Source organism: Coloeus monedula (genome assembly GCF_965178545.1).
Source record: "Coloeus monedula genome assembly, chromosome: 6".
Taxonomy (NCBI): Eukaryota; Metazoa; Chordata; class Aves; order Passeriformes; family Corvidae; genus Coloeus; species Coloeus monedula.
This window is the reverse complement of record NC_138786.1, coordinates 29,026,053-29,041,948: the sequence shown is the minus strand read 5'-3', so window position 1 is coordinate 29,041,948 and position 15,896 is coordinate 29,026,053. Positions and strand designations below refer to the sequence as shown.

Here is a 15,896-nt window from a genome sequence, read left to right as displayed (position 1 = left end):
TACTTTTTTTTCCTCTCCCCAAACCTGCATCAGTGCTTGACATAATGAATTATGGTATCAAGTTTGTGACCTAAAGATACAAGAGGGGGTTTGAATTTTCTTTCTCTGTGTAAACAGCAGGAGAATGAACTTCCCACTTCATGGTTCCCAGCCCCTTGAGTTCATCCTTTGTCTCCAGCAAATCAGGTTGTTGTGCAAATATTAACTGTGACAAATTTGCTGGTTTTGCATCTATGCAAAAAGCCTTGTTTTTCCCCACTGCTCCCTTTATATTTTCTTGGAGAGGGGAAGGGCATAACCCAGTTGCAGTTTCTGAAATCCAGCTGCATCCAGTCTGGTCTTGGGAGTATTTTCACTAGGTAAAGTTCACTCTGTGCTAAACTACCCTCACTGCTGACAATATGTGTCAGCAGCAGATTATGCTTGTAGAGGAAACAGAGCTGGAGGGAATCACAGATTTTTGACAGAGATGACAATAAGAAAACCAGCAAATACTTTCGCTCCTAACATGAAGTCTATGAAAGCCAGTGCTTCTGGCATCTACATCTCAAGGCTAGTGGAGCTCAAGAAAATAAGAAGAGCAAATAATCAAGGACATAAAGCCAGCTGTCTTCTAAGTTGATGCTGAATTGGGTGAGAGTCCTCATCTTGGAGAGGAGGTTGAAAGAGAGTTGGTTGTGTTTGATGAAGCCATGAAGGCAGTGAATAAAATGAGTCCAGAGTTACTACTAGGCTCTTCATTGATCTGACTCTCTGTGGTCTTTCCATGTGGCTCTGCTGCCTTTATCACTCTGGATTATCTATTAGTGCTTGCATCCTCGAGAGGAACAGATTCAGATGCACTAGATTTTAAGTAGTGTATGTGAAACTTTCCTCTGCCCACTTAAACAGGAAAGAAATGGTATGTTGAGTGAATTTAACTTAGAAGGAGAACCTAGTAGCTCTCTCCCACAGAATGTGATGCTAAAAGGAATAAACAGTTTTCAAGTTTCCTGAAGTCTTTCAAGTGTGTTCACTTTTCAACAAAGTCCTCATTGTCCATTTAAAATAAATTCCACAATCCTAGCAGTGCAGGAGTTTCTTAATCGGTTGACATTGTAATTGTCTTAGGGTAATCTGTTTTCACATGCAAATTCAGTTCAAGATGCTGAAAAGGGGTTCATGTAGGCTGCCAGAAAATGCATGGGAAACACACTGTAGCTTTTCCAAAACACTTAAGCAGAAGAAATTCTCAGGCAGTGGGGGAGAAACTTCTACTTGCAAGATTTTTGTGCCAGAAAAATCTGTATCAAGGGCAACTACCTCCACCCCCAAACCAATATATACAGTGAGAAAATGGTACAAATGTGCTACCAAGCAGTTATCTATATATAAAAAACCACTAAGATTGCAAAGTTGTGGATTGAGTCCTTGCATGTCTTCCTTCGCTTCAGGTGTCCTTTATTATTGTGCATACTGTGAACATTAGATGATGTGGTATAATAGAAGACAGGCATAATGTGAATGAAGTAGTAAAGTTGGAAAATATAAATTGGCCAGCTTAGGCTGTACAAACATAATACCTTTGATATACTTGTCCTTTAAAAATTACTTTAAGAAGCTCAGTGTATGTAATCTGAAAGGTCCATATATCCATGATAGCCCATGAGGTAATAAGGAACAGTGTGTCTTTCTAGGTGGTTGTAGCAAAAGCAGGTGTGGTGCAGCCTAAAAGCTGGGAGCCCTCAACCCTGTGTGTTCCTATGAGTAATGTTGCTTCTGCAGGGAGGCAGCTGGAGTGTGTGGCATTTGGGTTCCCTCTACTGGTTCAACTTAAGGCCCTGCCCATTAGCTTGTGTGGCGAGATGGTATTCACGAAAGACCCTGAATTAGTTTCCTTTGTGGTTACATTTTAGGATCTTATGTAGTTGGCACACCTGCAAACCACCCTTCTTTGAAAGGTCTGTTAATGTACACCTGCTCCCCACATAAGTGATTCAGAACATAAGCAGGTGCTTGAAGTTAAATGCATACTTAAATTCTCCACTTACTAGGAGTGGTGAAGGTATATGCTTCCATGATTTTCTGAATGAAGATCTTAATGATGGCTTTGTCACTGGGCAGTTAAACAGGCAGTACTCGACACTTCACAAAGCATTACCTTGCATTTGTCACCATCCATAATGTCACTGTCTATACAGCCGTGAAAGTGGCACTGTCAGGCATAATGTGAAAGCAATAACAGTCTTTAGTTTCTCTAGCTTTTTTTTGAAGGCTTCATGAGTGAACTGTAAAAGTAAGGAAAGACTCTGGTTTAAAGGCAGAATTAAAAGTCTGAAGCTATGGACTTTCTTTTAACTTTCTTGCTAGCTTTTCTCATAGTTGTGGGCAGGTGATTCCCTCTCCCTCCAGCTTTATTAACTGATTTGAGCGCTGGAGGGCATACCTTAAATATGAAGGAGCATGAAAATATCAGCTGTAACATTACTGTGTTACAAGGGGCAGTTGGAGCAAGGATAATACTTGCTCTATCATGTCCATACCTTTAAACGTGCTCTTTTGCAGTCAGTGAAAGGAGTCCTTTAAAATAAAATAATAAATTCCCTCAAGGAGTACCAAATAGATTTAGAACTACTATCTTCACAGTCACCTAGTTCTTGCACTTTTGTCTAGACACGTTTATTGATCAGTCTTTTAGAGAGCACAGGAGTGGGTAGATTTCTGGTCAGACCCTGCACCACTGCTTTGTGTTCTCTTCCCTTTTATGCAGTAAAACGCAAAATTCAAGAAGTCACCTATGAATTCCCCTTCTCCATCTAGGTCTCAAGTGGAGAGGACCCCGTGGGCTGTGGCAGTGTGGCAGTGTCCTGCATCCCCTGGGTACAGGAGCACAGCAGCATTTAATGTGACCCCTTTATAGCCCCTGGCCTCTGTGCTTCTCTTCCTTCCTCTGCAGGAAATAGGTGGGAAAGGTAATCTGGTCCCTAATGTCACTTACATAGTTCCTCTTATTCTAGAAGAATTCTATTGAATAACATATGGGCATATTTATGGCCCAATCTCCAGTTTTGAAAATTCCCAGCTCCCTTTTAGAGCTGACCTGGAGCAAAGTGCTATTGCTCCCAAACTGTGCTTTGCTGTATTCACCTGAAACAAGCACCATTTCTGCCAAAAGGTTCCTACTCCTCAGTTAAGTGTGGGCAGGTGTTGGCAACTCAGAAACAACTACTAATTCCTTAGGGCTCCTAATATAGCTGTAAACATTTTTCCATAGTTCAGCCTACTGTGTGGAAGGTACAGTGCATAATTCCACTGGAAAGTCTCTGAAATCATACAGTCCCTACACAGACTGTTTCCAGACATCTGCCTCCTAGTGTGCATTCAGTCCTTAGTCCTAACAGTCTTAACTTCACATCCCACAAAGAGCAGGATTTTGTGGAGACTACTAAGAACTTTAAAATGTGAACAGCATACAGTTTGGAGATGGAGAAGCTTATTTTATCTGTTGCTTCTTATATAGACCAGAGCCTGTTCTCCCTGAAGAACTACAAAAGGCCAGAAGTTGTGTGTTTCTCCCTCAGGCTCTCCTATCATCCCTGGCTTCACCTTGGTGGTAGTGCCCTGAGGGGGTAATCCATCAGCTGAGAAGTGGAAGATCTCATCTGAGTAAGAGCCTTCTTCCACTTGGTGCTGATAGCTCTAAACCTAAAGCAGAACTAAAGGGAAGAAAATGGTACAAGTAGACCAGCTGCCATGTGGAAAATTATTTGCTGCAATGCTGCATTTGCACAGAAGGAAGAAATGGCCAGTTACTTTTGGAATGCCCATTTCTTGATACGAGAAACATATTTGTAGTGTGCATCCTCAATACAGTGATGTGATGAGAAAAAGTGCAGTTTCTGAATTCTATTCTTATGCCAAATTCTACTTGATATTTTGAAATTGCTCACTTGTTTTAAAGAGCTAGAAAATGTTTTAGAGTTATTTGAGGGGATTATGCAGGTGGCAAACCACCATCTACCCAGCAAAATAATTAAGTTGTTCAGTTGTAAAGAACTTAAAAACTTCTAAAGCCCGCTCCTCTCCCAGTTTAGGAAAACAAGGAGTGGTAGAGCTTGGTCTTCTGTGGAACTGGAGTTCGGAAGTTCCTGGATTTATTGTTGCTTCAGGCTTGTCTGAATCTGAACTAATTCCAATAAAACCAACAGGAGCTGATCAACAAGAAATAGGAATCATATGCTTCTAAATCAGAACCTATGACATTTAATCAGTGCAGGGACTGTGGACATGGAATGTTTATGGTATGTAAGGGAGCAAGAGTTGGGCATCCAGCCACAAGTGGGAAGCAGAGGCTGCAGGGTATGGTCAGTGCTGCAGGGCTCAGTACCTATTCAGCTGGATACAGTGCCATAGGTTCATGCACAGCTGACTTCTGGTAAAAATCCTAGAAATCTCAGTGTATGACGGGCCCAGGTATCCCTGTATCCCCTTGGTGCATGTGTCCTGAGTTTTAGCTTACCTATGCTGATGCAAGTTTGGAGTACTTTGGTGTAAGTCCATAAAATACTGGTGATGTGCCATGAATATGGCAGAATAATTTCTACTGTTTCAGCACTTTTTGGAAATGTGGTACCAGCTACTTCTAACAAGAATGGTGGATGTTGTGTCAGGCGCTTGCTCTGCTAGGTACTTTTTTAAAATTTTGAGTGCCAGAAGAAAAATACATTGATTTGAAGCACGGTAACTCAGATAAAAATCAATTTCTTAATATTGCAACTATGTTTGTGAAAAAAAATCAGTGGTTGTGTAAGTTTCCCTACAAAATCCAAACTGAAAAAACGTTGATGGAAAGTTTTCTCTGAAATGCATTTGTGAGAAGATACGGCTTTGATAAAAGAAACTTCCCTCTGCTAAGGGGTGACAATAGTAAAAAGAACGACCTAATTTCAGAAACTCAGAAGAAAAAGCCTTAATGTCAGCTGTCCCCAAGAGATGTGATCTTGGAGCTTTGACAGGAATTCTTACAAGTGCACTCTCTCCAGAAAGTAAAAAACCTGAATGTTTCTGTTACAGGTTTCAGCGCTGGCAGACTTTAAAAAATGTTCTCTTCTCTCTTGGACTCTGCTTAGCTGACAGTTCTGCACTTTTTTCTTTTCAGAACAAGTGCCTGGATTATCTGCACAGACCAGGGGAAAAAAAAAATCTTACGCTATTGTATTAGCTCTTTGTACCCACCATGGGAAACCACCTGGTCTTTGTCAGGATATGAGCAAAAGAGCAAAAGTCAGGTATTCATAAGAAGTATTTTCCCCATACTCTTCTCATTTCACTCTCTCATATTAGTGAATAGAAAGGGACTGAAGAACAGCATAAATGTAACGATCCACCATGAATCCTCTAAGCTAATTTGATAAATTAATCCTGTTTTTTCTAGAAATTTCATCAGTGGTCTTAACTTTGATTTATCCATGCAAACCTTATGACAGTTTGTTTGACATGGTGCTAATAAGGAATTTGGAACAACTCTATCCAGTGGGTATTTTACACTGTGCCTGGTTTGGGTGGGATTTTTTTCTTTAAAACGAAAATTATCATGTTACAACTTGGCTGGCAATTTAGGAAATAACTGGGTAGTTAAACAACATTGGCATTAAAGTCTTTCTCTTAAAGTTTTAGATTACTGTGAAAATGATGGAATATTGTTATTGTGATTAAAATAAGAGCTCCTTACCATCTATGCAGTGATATTGCCATAAAGAAACAGGTACATTTTTCTGTTCCACTTTCATGTCACATATTATTCATATTATGTTGGAGAAGTAAAATTCATTCTTCAGGAGATGTTTCCCATATGAATTTTACCTGTTAACTATTATGAAAATCTGATAAATTTTCACTGTTTATTTCACACTTGCTCATTTAGCAGAGGAGGATACTTTTTTAGTTGTGCCATAGCTACAATCAGTCTTTTAATGGGAGCATAAACAAAACCTGCATGTAAATAGTTTTAATCAACAGACTATGAACGAGCTCATGTTAAGTGAATCTTAAAAATAGAGAAGGTGCAAACTAGAACATTTTTTATCAAGTTTCTCTTAATATTTCATGGAACTTCAGCCTTTTCCATCAATTGCTTTTTATTAAAAAAGAAGCAAATAGAGGTGATAAAAAGGTTCTGATAGTTTTTTTTTGTGCAAATCAGTGCCCTACATATGATTTGACATAATTTGATTTGGCCATATTTGTAACATCTATTTCTCTTCCTGTTTTGGAGAAAGATAAGAACAACTGTTCATATAACACTATGGGCAGGAAGTGCTCTCCACATCCCCTAGGCAATCATATTGTGCCTTGAAGCATGATTAACCTGTCACATTGTATAAGATTACATAGCTGCGAATTTTATTGAATAGTGGTAATTGCTTTCGTCAGTGCCTGAAAGCAGCTTAGTATCTCTTACCTAGTGACTCGGAGAACTGCTAAGTCCTGGTGTTGTGATGCTGGGGAGACGCAGCTGTGATGTTTTCAATATGCAGAGCAGCTTTTGGGTTTTCTATTGGAGTTTGGGGTAGATGTAAAACCTAGTGCAAGCCTGACACAAGCTTTGTCTTTTGGTGAGTTTTCATTTCTCATATTTGTCCCTCACTTGGCAGTGCTTCCTAACTGTTAGTTAATTCATAGTTAATAGAGAATAACACTTCATTCTAGGCTGTGGGGATTGACATAGCTGATTTGTTCTCATCAGCCCCTGCTCGTATCTAGCCCTGTTTCCTTTCCTCATCTCTCTCAAGTTTTGAGTGTATGTGTCCAAGTCTGATGAACAATTATGGATACCTAGGAGGCTCTGCATCCTTCTGTTCTGGACATCCTGATTTCAAAGGATACCTTCACCTATTGTTGGGATTGACACCTCTGTCAGTTGTCTGCTTATGGGTGAAGTGAGTCTCTATGTGAGATGTGAGCCCAGCTGGACATGCTCACCCTGCGTTCAAAGCTGGTACCTCACCTACACAGGACAGCACAGCCCCATCAGCTCTGTGCCCCAGCTTTGGAGATCCAACTGCTGACTGTGAAATGGTGAAAATTGTTTTCTAAGCTCCAGTAGGTTCATATGGGCATGGAAATACTTTTCCATGAAGAGAGAAGGAGTAGATGATGCCCCTCCTACATGGAAACAGAGCACAGGAAGAGAAGATCCACAAGGGCAACATCAATGCAATTTTCTTTCCTTGTCTCTTCTGTAGGGAGTGGTGGGGAATAAGTAGTAGCGGCCTGATCATTTGATTTTTTTTTTTTTTTTTTTTTTTTTTTTTTTGTTTTTGTTTAAACATTTGGGATTCCTGGTCTGATACTCTGAATGATAAATTACCAGGATCATCCAGTAATTTGTCAGCATATTAACTACTTCCAGTGCAGATCTGATTTGCAGAAAGGGAAGAATACTGGAAAATTACAGGAAAATGCGAACAAACACCAAGCATATATTACTTTATAGACTATACCTGAAGTCTTACTGTCTCTGCCTGGCTCTGTGGGGCATACACGTGCCCCCACAGACGCACGGCTGGGTTCAGTAATACAGTCGGTAGCACCGAGTCGAGAAGGGCGTTTGCGTGCCTGCCGGCAGGAGCGTTTATTGCTGCTACACTGTCCAAGGGTGCAGGGGCCAATACAAACATGATCCCAAAGCTCACAGTTTTATCTGGGGGCGGGGAAAAGGCGGGACTAGGGAACGGGGACTAATGGGGAAGCTCTGGGGGAGTGACGATGAGTAGAGGCTGACAGCCAACCGGAGAATCCAAACTGGGATAGATTAACATAATAGAACAAGCATGCCGGGAGAAGCCTTTCTGGTCACCCTAACCTAAGTGGTTCTTATGGTACTAGGGACTTGTCTTTCTGAGAGCTCTCTGTTCCTTGTAATATATGTTCACCGGCCACCACACTGAAGGTCATTCAGCTCAAGTAATCTTAGAGGTTGCTAGAGAGTATAGTGTATGATCTGTCTTATTCTAACGTGTGTTACAATTACCATGTTGTAGATAGGACTTATTGCAGTCTTAGTGTCAAGGCATCAGAGAAAGAGCACCCAAATTAGGTTAAATTGACTGATGGCCATGCTGTAATCACTGCTGAGGTAAAGCTAGGTTGCAGTGTCATGAGTAACACACCACAAATTGCTGCAATGCCCAAATTCTTCTCTAAGCCTGTTTTGCACTGCAAAATGCTAACTAAAGCATTAGCTTGGTTTTCATTAGTGGTATCTAAATATTTATTCTTAGGTGAATTGTACTGGGAAAACACAGAGTTGATGCTTCCAAATGCGTATTTTTTGGAATGTGCCTGGCAGGCCCATACGCTAAGAGAAGAGTTAGCAGATGCTGTGGATGCTGGAGAAATGCATTTATTGTGAAGTCCTTCTTTACTGTAATTACAGCTAGGATGGCAATCTCCAGGAAGGCATTAAATTGGGTCAACAGCTAAAAAGGCTTGAGAAGAGACGTTGATGACAGCAAGTGGTACATATGCAGGAAATAAATGGCACCGTGGTGCTGGGTGCAATAGGCTTTTAAATGTTGTAAGGGTGCCATTAACATATAAGTAATAATACATTAGAGAAAGTATGGTTATCATGAGATGATGAATAATTCTCAGATGCCTTAACCAGCATTAGGCTCAGAAGACTGCTTCTAATCCTGTGGGATTGATTACTCTGTAGTAGCTGTATTCCCTGGAATCATCTTGTACAGTAGCTATTATAAAATATCTTAGTTATTATTACTTGAAGAAGCTATGCAGCTGAGTGCTGTCATCACTAAAAGACTGCTGGTATAAGCTTTTCGGACATTTGCTTGTCCTCCCATCACCCCCTGCTAGGATCTTGCAGAGCCAAGCTGAATCCTGGTCTGTGGTTAAAAAGTAAACAAAAATCCTGTGTCAGGTATTCACATTGATGTGTGGGGCAGAGCAAGGCTGTTGCTTCAGATTCATACTGTACAGTAACTGTAGGACTGGAGTTACTAAAATATGTTGTGTTTTTCGATTGGAGTTAAAATAGATTGACAAGTAATCTATTTTAAAGGTGAGGAAGAGTCACCTGCCTTGGGGCTGCCTTTCAGAGAAAGAAGATAAGATTTCTGTCAGGATGTAGAAATTTGGAGGAGCCAAGGCAGATAGGGTCATGCCAGATAAGTCACTGGGACTGAGCACTGTTTGCTTGAAGAGTCCAATCTCCGATCAAAAAATTTAAGTGCTCTGCATTTACAGGCAGCTTGCCTCCCATGTGACACATGGGAACAAAGGAAGTCTCAGCAGCTCTGATAATGTGTTTGAGTGTCTGTCGGGACTGATGGTTTAGTATCTGGGACCACACCACACCTCCAGCACCTACTGACCTTTACCTTGTTGAGAGCCTGGCCTCTCATTTTTATTCCCAGGCTTTCTACAGCCTTGCCTGAAGCTATGGGGTGGTGGGCTCCTAGGGCAGCTTTACCTTCTTTGCCAGTGCCTGCCTCACTCTCACCATACCCTTTTTATTTTGTTACTTCCCAGTGAGATCTTTTCTTCTGTTTACTGCTGATGTGTGTTTGGGGCTCATTAATAAATGTGAATGTTTGGTATCAGTAGAAAAGGTCTGTAAGTGATCTTGGAGAATAATGCAGATCACGGAGGAGCATGCTGTGCAGAACAGCTTGGGCCTCTGCTGCACTTCTCCCTGCACTTCTCCCCATGGTTTATTTTTATTGAGGTGCAGCAGTTAAAGGGTGGTAATAATGTATATCCTAATACTTCTCTGATGCCTCTGCAGTATATGAAACTGCAGGTTTTGCATATGCTACATTCATTGTGAATGATGAGGAGAGGGTTGCTTACGCTGTTTGAGTAAGCCCAGTGACACAGATACTGTTCCATGTAAGTTGCATTTTATGTTATTCATGGAAATGTGACTAAGAGCTCCAAGTCAGACACAGTGTGGGTAGCCTATGTGCAGAGTTTCCTTCATAGCTCTGGCAATGCATCTTAATCCTGATTTTTAGAAATTTCCTGTGAAATTTCAGCCTTGGACCTCCTCCCTATCCTGGCCATTACCAGGCATGTAAACATGCATATATGTACATGGCTCTGACAGTGTGCCTTCCTTGTGCCACATTTCTATTCCAGCCCAGGCTTCCAAACTGATCTGACAACATAACTTGGATCTGATCTGCCGCACAGCTTATTGCTGCTCGTAAATCACTGCTGATGTTCAGGTCTGCAGTACTTTGGCAGATTAATGTGGAGAGGAAAAGGGTTTTATTAGCCTAAATTAGTTTAAATGTACACTTATTTCTTAAAGTTGTAACAAAATTTTCATCTGGAATGACTGGGCACTGCTCTTGTGGTAAGAGGTGTCCAAGGAAAATGCAATGCTGAAATTTATGCTGATAACAAAATGAAGCAAAATAGCCCTCCTTAAACTGTGTGCTCATGTGTTTGTTCTTTTATTTATGATCAGTGACTGTAGCACAGAAAATGGAGAAGGGTAGTATTGATCATTTACAGTGATCAGTGATCAAAACAGTGCCGAGGAAAGAGAAAGTGCTGCTGAATAGTCAGAGTACATTTGGTGTGATTTTTTTTTGTTTTGTTTTTTGTTCTGTGCTCTGAAATCTTGAGAAATCACTGTTACGTATGTACTCATGGTTCAGTTCTTGTAACTGAAGGACAGAAGAAATCCTGGTAGAACCAGCTGGCTTTCACCTGCTTTGGTCAAAGGAGGCATGGGCTGGCTTTGGGCTTTCCAGGTCTTGCTGAGAGACACTGGGTAAAATTCTAGCAGAGAACAAGACCTTGATTTTGATTTGATTTGATTTGCTCTGGTGTACTGAGTACTGCCAGTAGTAATAGATTCAACAAATATGCTTTCTTAGGTCAGTCCTGCCACAGGAGTTTGAGTGCTTTTTAAATTGTCTCTTCTTCCATGCAAATGGGTATAGAGCTTCAAAGGTACTTCTTTAACTCTACCATTTTTCATTAAGTTTTTAAGTAGTTAAAATATATGCTATTGTCAAATGGACCAGAGTTTGATAGCAACATCTGTTTTAGTGTATTCTTCAATAGTTTGAGGTATCTTTTAAAATAAGTATGCAATTTTCAGATGCTGCTTTGAATGAGGAAATGCCTGTTATCTAGGTGTTGAATAAAACCAGAGTGTTCAGGGTAATATAATGCATATGTAACTACTTCCTTTGCTCTCAGTGTTAAAATGAACACTTAAAGTAAAAAAAAAACAAAACCCAAAACTATTTAGAGTGGGAAGAAGCTGACAGGTATGGAGTAGTGACAAAGAAAATAAAAACAAAAACAAAATACAGCACTTTTTTCATCATCCGAGCTGTCAGGGAAGAGATGTGACCAGCAGTCTTAATGTAATCAGATAAGAAGTCGCTTCTCAGAGCACTGTCATAGACTCTGCTGCCAGATCTTTCCCAAAGGCAGTTTGTACATTCCCCACAAAATGCACAGCTAAAGAAAATTAGCAAAGCCTCTGAAATGGGGGTTCCAAGGGAAACACTGGATTTTTGCTAATGCAGGCTTTTTTTGATGACCTGAACAAATTGCTCAATAAAGACTTGTACTTGAGAAAATTGCTGAAGTTGTGTAGCTCAAAGTTCAGGTGGCTGGAGGCTCTAAAGGAGGCTGAAACGCTGAGAACAGCGAGGCTTTTTTTTTTCCAATCACTGTGTGGAAGAAATGTGCCCTCTGTGATACAAGAGGATCCTAGACATTAGCCGTGGTTTGGAATTTTTGTGAGTGTGCTCTCAGCTGGTAGGCTTTCTCCTGGGGGACAAGATAAGTGAAGGGTCTCACAATGCAGACACAGTTGCTCTACTTTGATCTACCCAATCTTCTGAGGCTTTCAAGTTACTAATTTGGGGGTTGTGCCACTTGGGAACCAAAGTTACCTGACTACTCTGAGTCGCTGCTTAGAGGCTGGTGTTTCCAGAGTCACCTGCACAACAAGAGGGATGCTGATAGCTACACCTGCCACAGTCTGATTGCAAGTGGCTCACAGCTGGAAAAGAGGAGAGCTAGGGGTTTTAGCTGGTAAACTGTAACCTTTCTCTAAAACACCACTGCAGTGCTAGAGGTCAGATCTAGAGGAAGAGCAGAAGATGAGCCAACAGAAATTCTGTGTCTGCAAGTGTCCACTGCACGTCTTGCATCCTCACCTTGCCATAGCCTGAGCTTGAAGGCAGCCTTGCTAGAGTGGCTTCAGGTGTTATTACTCTGTGTGTTACCCTCTGCACAAGAGACCGGAAAGAGTATGTTGTCTAAGCCTTAGATGCACCTCTTCAGAGCCCAGTGTAATACATTAAATCTGTTCTGAAGTGATGTTTGCACTAAGAAATAAGAATACAATCTGCAGCCTGATTTGCTTCTGCAGACTTTTCTGGGGGGAATTTGCAAATCCTATCACACACACAGCTGAGGGCACTGATATCCTAAACTGCTGCAACAACCCCATGCTGTCTGCAAATGTTCCTCTTTGCTCAGGGAAGATCACGATCTTGGAAACACTGAGCAGATCCCCAGCATGGTGGGATGGAGACAGGGCAAGGCAATGCAAGAGCTTTTCCTTTGCCACACAGTGCTATGGCTAGGGCAACCTGCCTCTTTCAGCTGGGACATTCCTTGCAACAGAAATACCATTTCTTAATTTCTTGGAAGAGCCTGTCAAAGGAGCTGTGGGGAGCAGAGCTGCACACAGGACTTGGCCAAGCACCCTGCAGGAAGCTGCTGCAGTGGTAGCATGGGCTCTTGGAGAGCTCCAGGTTTCCTCACTGTTGCTGTCTCCAGAGTGCTCTTGTGAAAGGCTGATTGCAATGAGCAGCTGCTCCTTATGCCCTCTTATGTAACAGCATGTGCAGAAGGTATTTGGTTTTATTAGCTGAGATAGTTGATACTAATTAAAGATTGTAAAAAGCTTTCAAATTAAGTGCAAATTCAATTTTCTTTTTAAAGTCTCTAATGGAGGTGTGTTTCTAATTAAAGATACTTAGCTTGGCTGTGTAAGAGTCATTTTATGTGCCTTGTCTGTGCAGGAAGCTGCATCCATTTCCATTAGCTGTCCCACATGCATGGATGGGTGAGTCAAACTTGATTCATCCACATTAATACATGCAGCAGGTTTGAACAGGACTGAGGAGGCACAGCCTGTCCCCAGGGGCCCAGTATGCCTCTGGCAAGAACTGGGGTCCACCTTGTCCTTATCCAGAAGCAAGTGCTTTTCTTTTTAAGATGCTGGAAATGCTCACTGGCAAAAAGCAACCAGTCTTAGGGAGCTGCTGGAATGGTGGTGGCCTGTCCCTCTCCCTGAGGCTGGCTGAGGCAAGGAAGGAGCAGGGATGGTGAAAGCCGAGGTCTTGCTCTGGGTTTTACCTGTTTGAGTGATATTTGGGCATTCAATTTTAATTCTGTTGAGGAAGCATCTTTAAAATCCAAAAGAAGATAAGCAAGTAATTCTCCTCTTCATCTCTGATTGCTGTCTGTGACTTGAAGCAAGCACCAGGTTTAATTCCCTGACCTATGTCGGAGTCAGGGAGGCTCTCTGTCTTCTTGGAGTTTGCTCTTCTGCAACTCCTCACCCAGCTGTGAAGGTCACTGAACTGTTGCCAGTCAGGTAAGGAATAGGTTTGTAAGGCAACTTTTCTCTTCCAAAATTTTATGGTTTATGCTCACTTCTCATTCAGTTAATTAGAGCAAAAATCAAAGGTTCATGTCAGTTGCAATTAGTAATGTCCCTGGACTAAGTTTTGGACTCCCAGGGCTAGTAGTAATAACAGTTGGTGTTATATTTATGGCTTGCTTATGCCTTAGTGATGGTAAGACCCAATTCATAAATGTAATAAAATGTATTAGTGTAATATAGGCACTAAAAATTTGTCAGAAACGGTGTCTTCTAAGATGCACAGTCACAAGTTATTTTAAAAATTGTGCAGACAGATGAAGCTGAAAAGACAGAACATACTTTTCCTAGATTTCTTTTAAAAGAGAAAAACATCCAAGTCACACATTTCTACAATTCCTTGAGATCCTTATTGAGAAAAATAAAAACTTGTATAAGGGCTGCTACAGGTTTAAGAGGCCAGATTGACCTGGGAGTACAAGAAAATGGAGCATAAGAATGATCCCTCAACAGCATGCTTTAAGAGACAGCATCTCAAGTCCAGCTGCTGCTTGCACAGCCCCGTTTGACCTGCTGTGGAGGGCAAAGAAAGCTATGGGAAGGGGGGGGGGGGGGTGGCAGGGCTGGTAGAGGAGCTGTGGCTCTATCCCCACTTGACCTCAGACCTGAGGCTGTTCGGCTGAATAACTGCAGGAAAGGGAGAGATTTCTCATCTTGCTTTCCACAGGAGGAAATTCTGATAAAGAATTAGCAGATAAAGGAAAAGCAACAAGGACAGGAATACAAGTGTAGGGGAGACCAAGTGCAGGCTTTGAAATACATTGTCCCAAATTTGTGATGAAAGGTCTCTTCCAGCATCCCACTGCTCACCTCTGCTATGTCTGCAGCCACTGACCAAGTGTCTCACCTCAAAGAAGGGGAGAGAAAGATATTTTATGGTAGTTTAGTTTTCAGTTCCCAGAGGTCTCAATCTAAAAAAGGCAGACTTTTTTAATACTTCCGTTTAGTGCAGAGCTATACAGCAGCAAACCCCTCTTAATGCATACATCACTAAAAAATTGGTTTTAGCTCAGCAACTAGAGCATGCCAAAAGTTGCCTTTAGCATCATTCTGTTGAAGCAAATGCATCAGGTTACACATAACATTTTTGAATGACTGAAACATCATTAGTTTTAAATAACACAAGAGATCTGAGGAAGGCTGTAGTAAAGAAAAATCCAGCAGCAATTCAGAATAATACTACTTGTGGATAATTAATTTCTGTACTTCCTTGTGCAGAGCATATAGCAATCATTGTTGCTCAAAGACTTTCATCAGCCAAAGTATAGCTGTTGGCAGTGGCAACCAGTCTAGTTCAGTGGTTTGGCACGAGTGTATTCCTGCCTCCTACTCATCACAGATCCTCTAAACTGTTCTGTTCATCTAGGTAATACTCAGCATACTGTAAATATATACTTAATAGTTTGTCAGTATGTTCTCAATAAACTGGTGCAGAAGTGACCTGAAATTTTCTGTGTACCTATGATTGACTTATGTAAGAATAGTGCTGTGAGGAGTGAACGAACTGTGCGCACAACTCCAGTGGTATGAGTTATTGCACTTTCATAGAAATGCTTGTAAACACTAATGAAATGCAAACTTATCAGTGAAAATGATCAGAAAGTACTTGGAGCTGTGAATGTAAAAATATATGGAAAACCTGAGATTGTTATCATCTAGAGGAGTTGTTTAATAATAAAGGAATAACAAATTATGTTATGGTATGGTATTTTATGGAGAAAAACTTCATGGCCAAATGCCTGTTTAAACTCCCATGAACATGAAAAACCTCTCAGAATTAGAAAGGGAACAACTGAAAGATACAGTATGGTAACTGAGCAGTTTAATGTCTAATAACAGGGAGAAGCTGTTGGAGATGTCACAAATTTTGTGTCATTTGTTCTTAAATCTGCCACATGAAAAGACAGTGTGAAAAGTGGGGGTGAATGTGGGGAGCATACCTGTATTTGTGCTGTGTGGTATTTCAGCAGATACTGAGTAAAACTGCAAATATGGATTCCTGCGGTGTTTGAAATCTCTAGTATGGTTCCCTTAATGATAAGCCAACATTAACTTGGAGGTACCCAGTGGCACTTAACCTATTAAGGTGATAGTTCCTTTTTCATTTGTGATTAAGGTACAAAGCACGTATTGTTCGTATTGAAAACAACGTAACTTTTGCTATTGTCTGAAGTAGAGGAAAAGCTTC

At 41.1% G+C, this 15,896-nt stretch overlaps 1 protein-coding gene across 3 annotated transcripts in view; it reads left to right on the top strand.

Moving 5' to 3' along the window:
• Nucleotides 1–15,896, top strand: part of RGS6 (regulator of G protein signaling 6) — a gene marked incomplete at its 3' end in the record, with an annotated part of 252,176 nt that overhangs the window by 114,474 nt on the left and 121,806 nt on the right. The window lies entirely within an intron of this gene.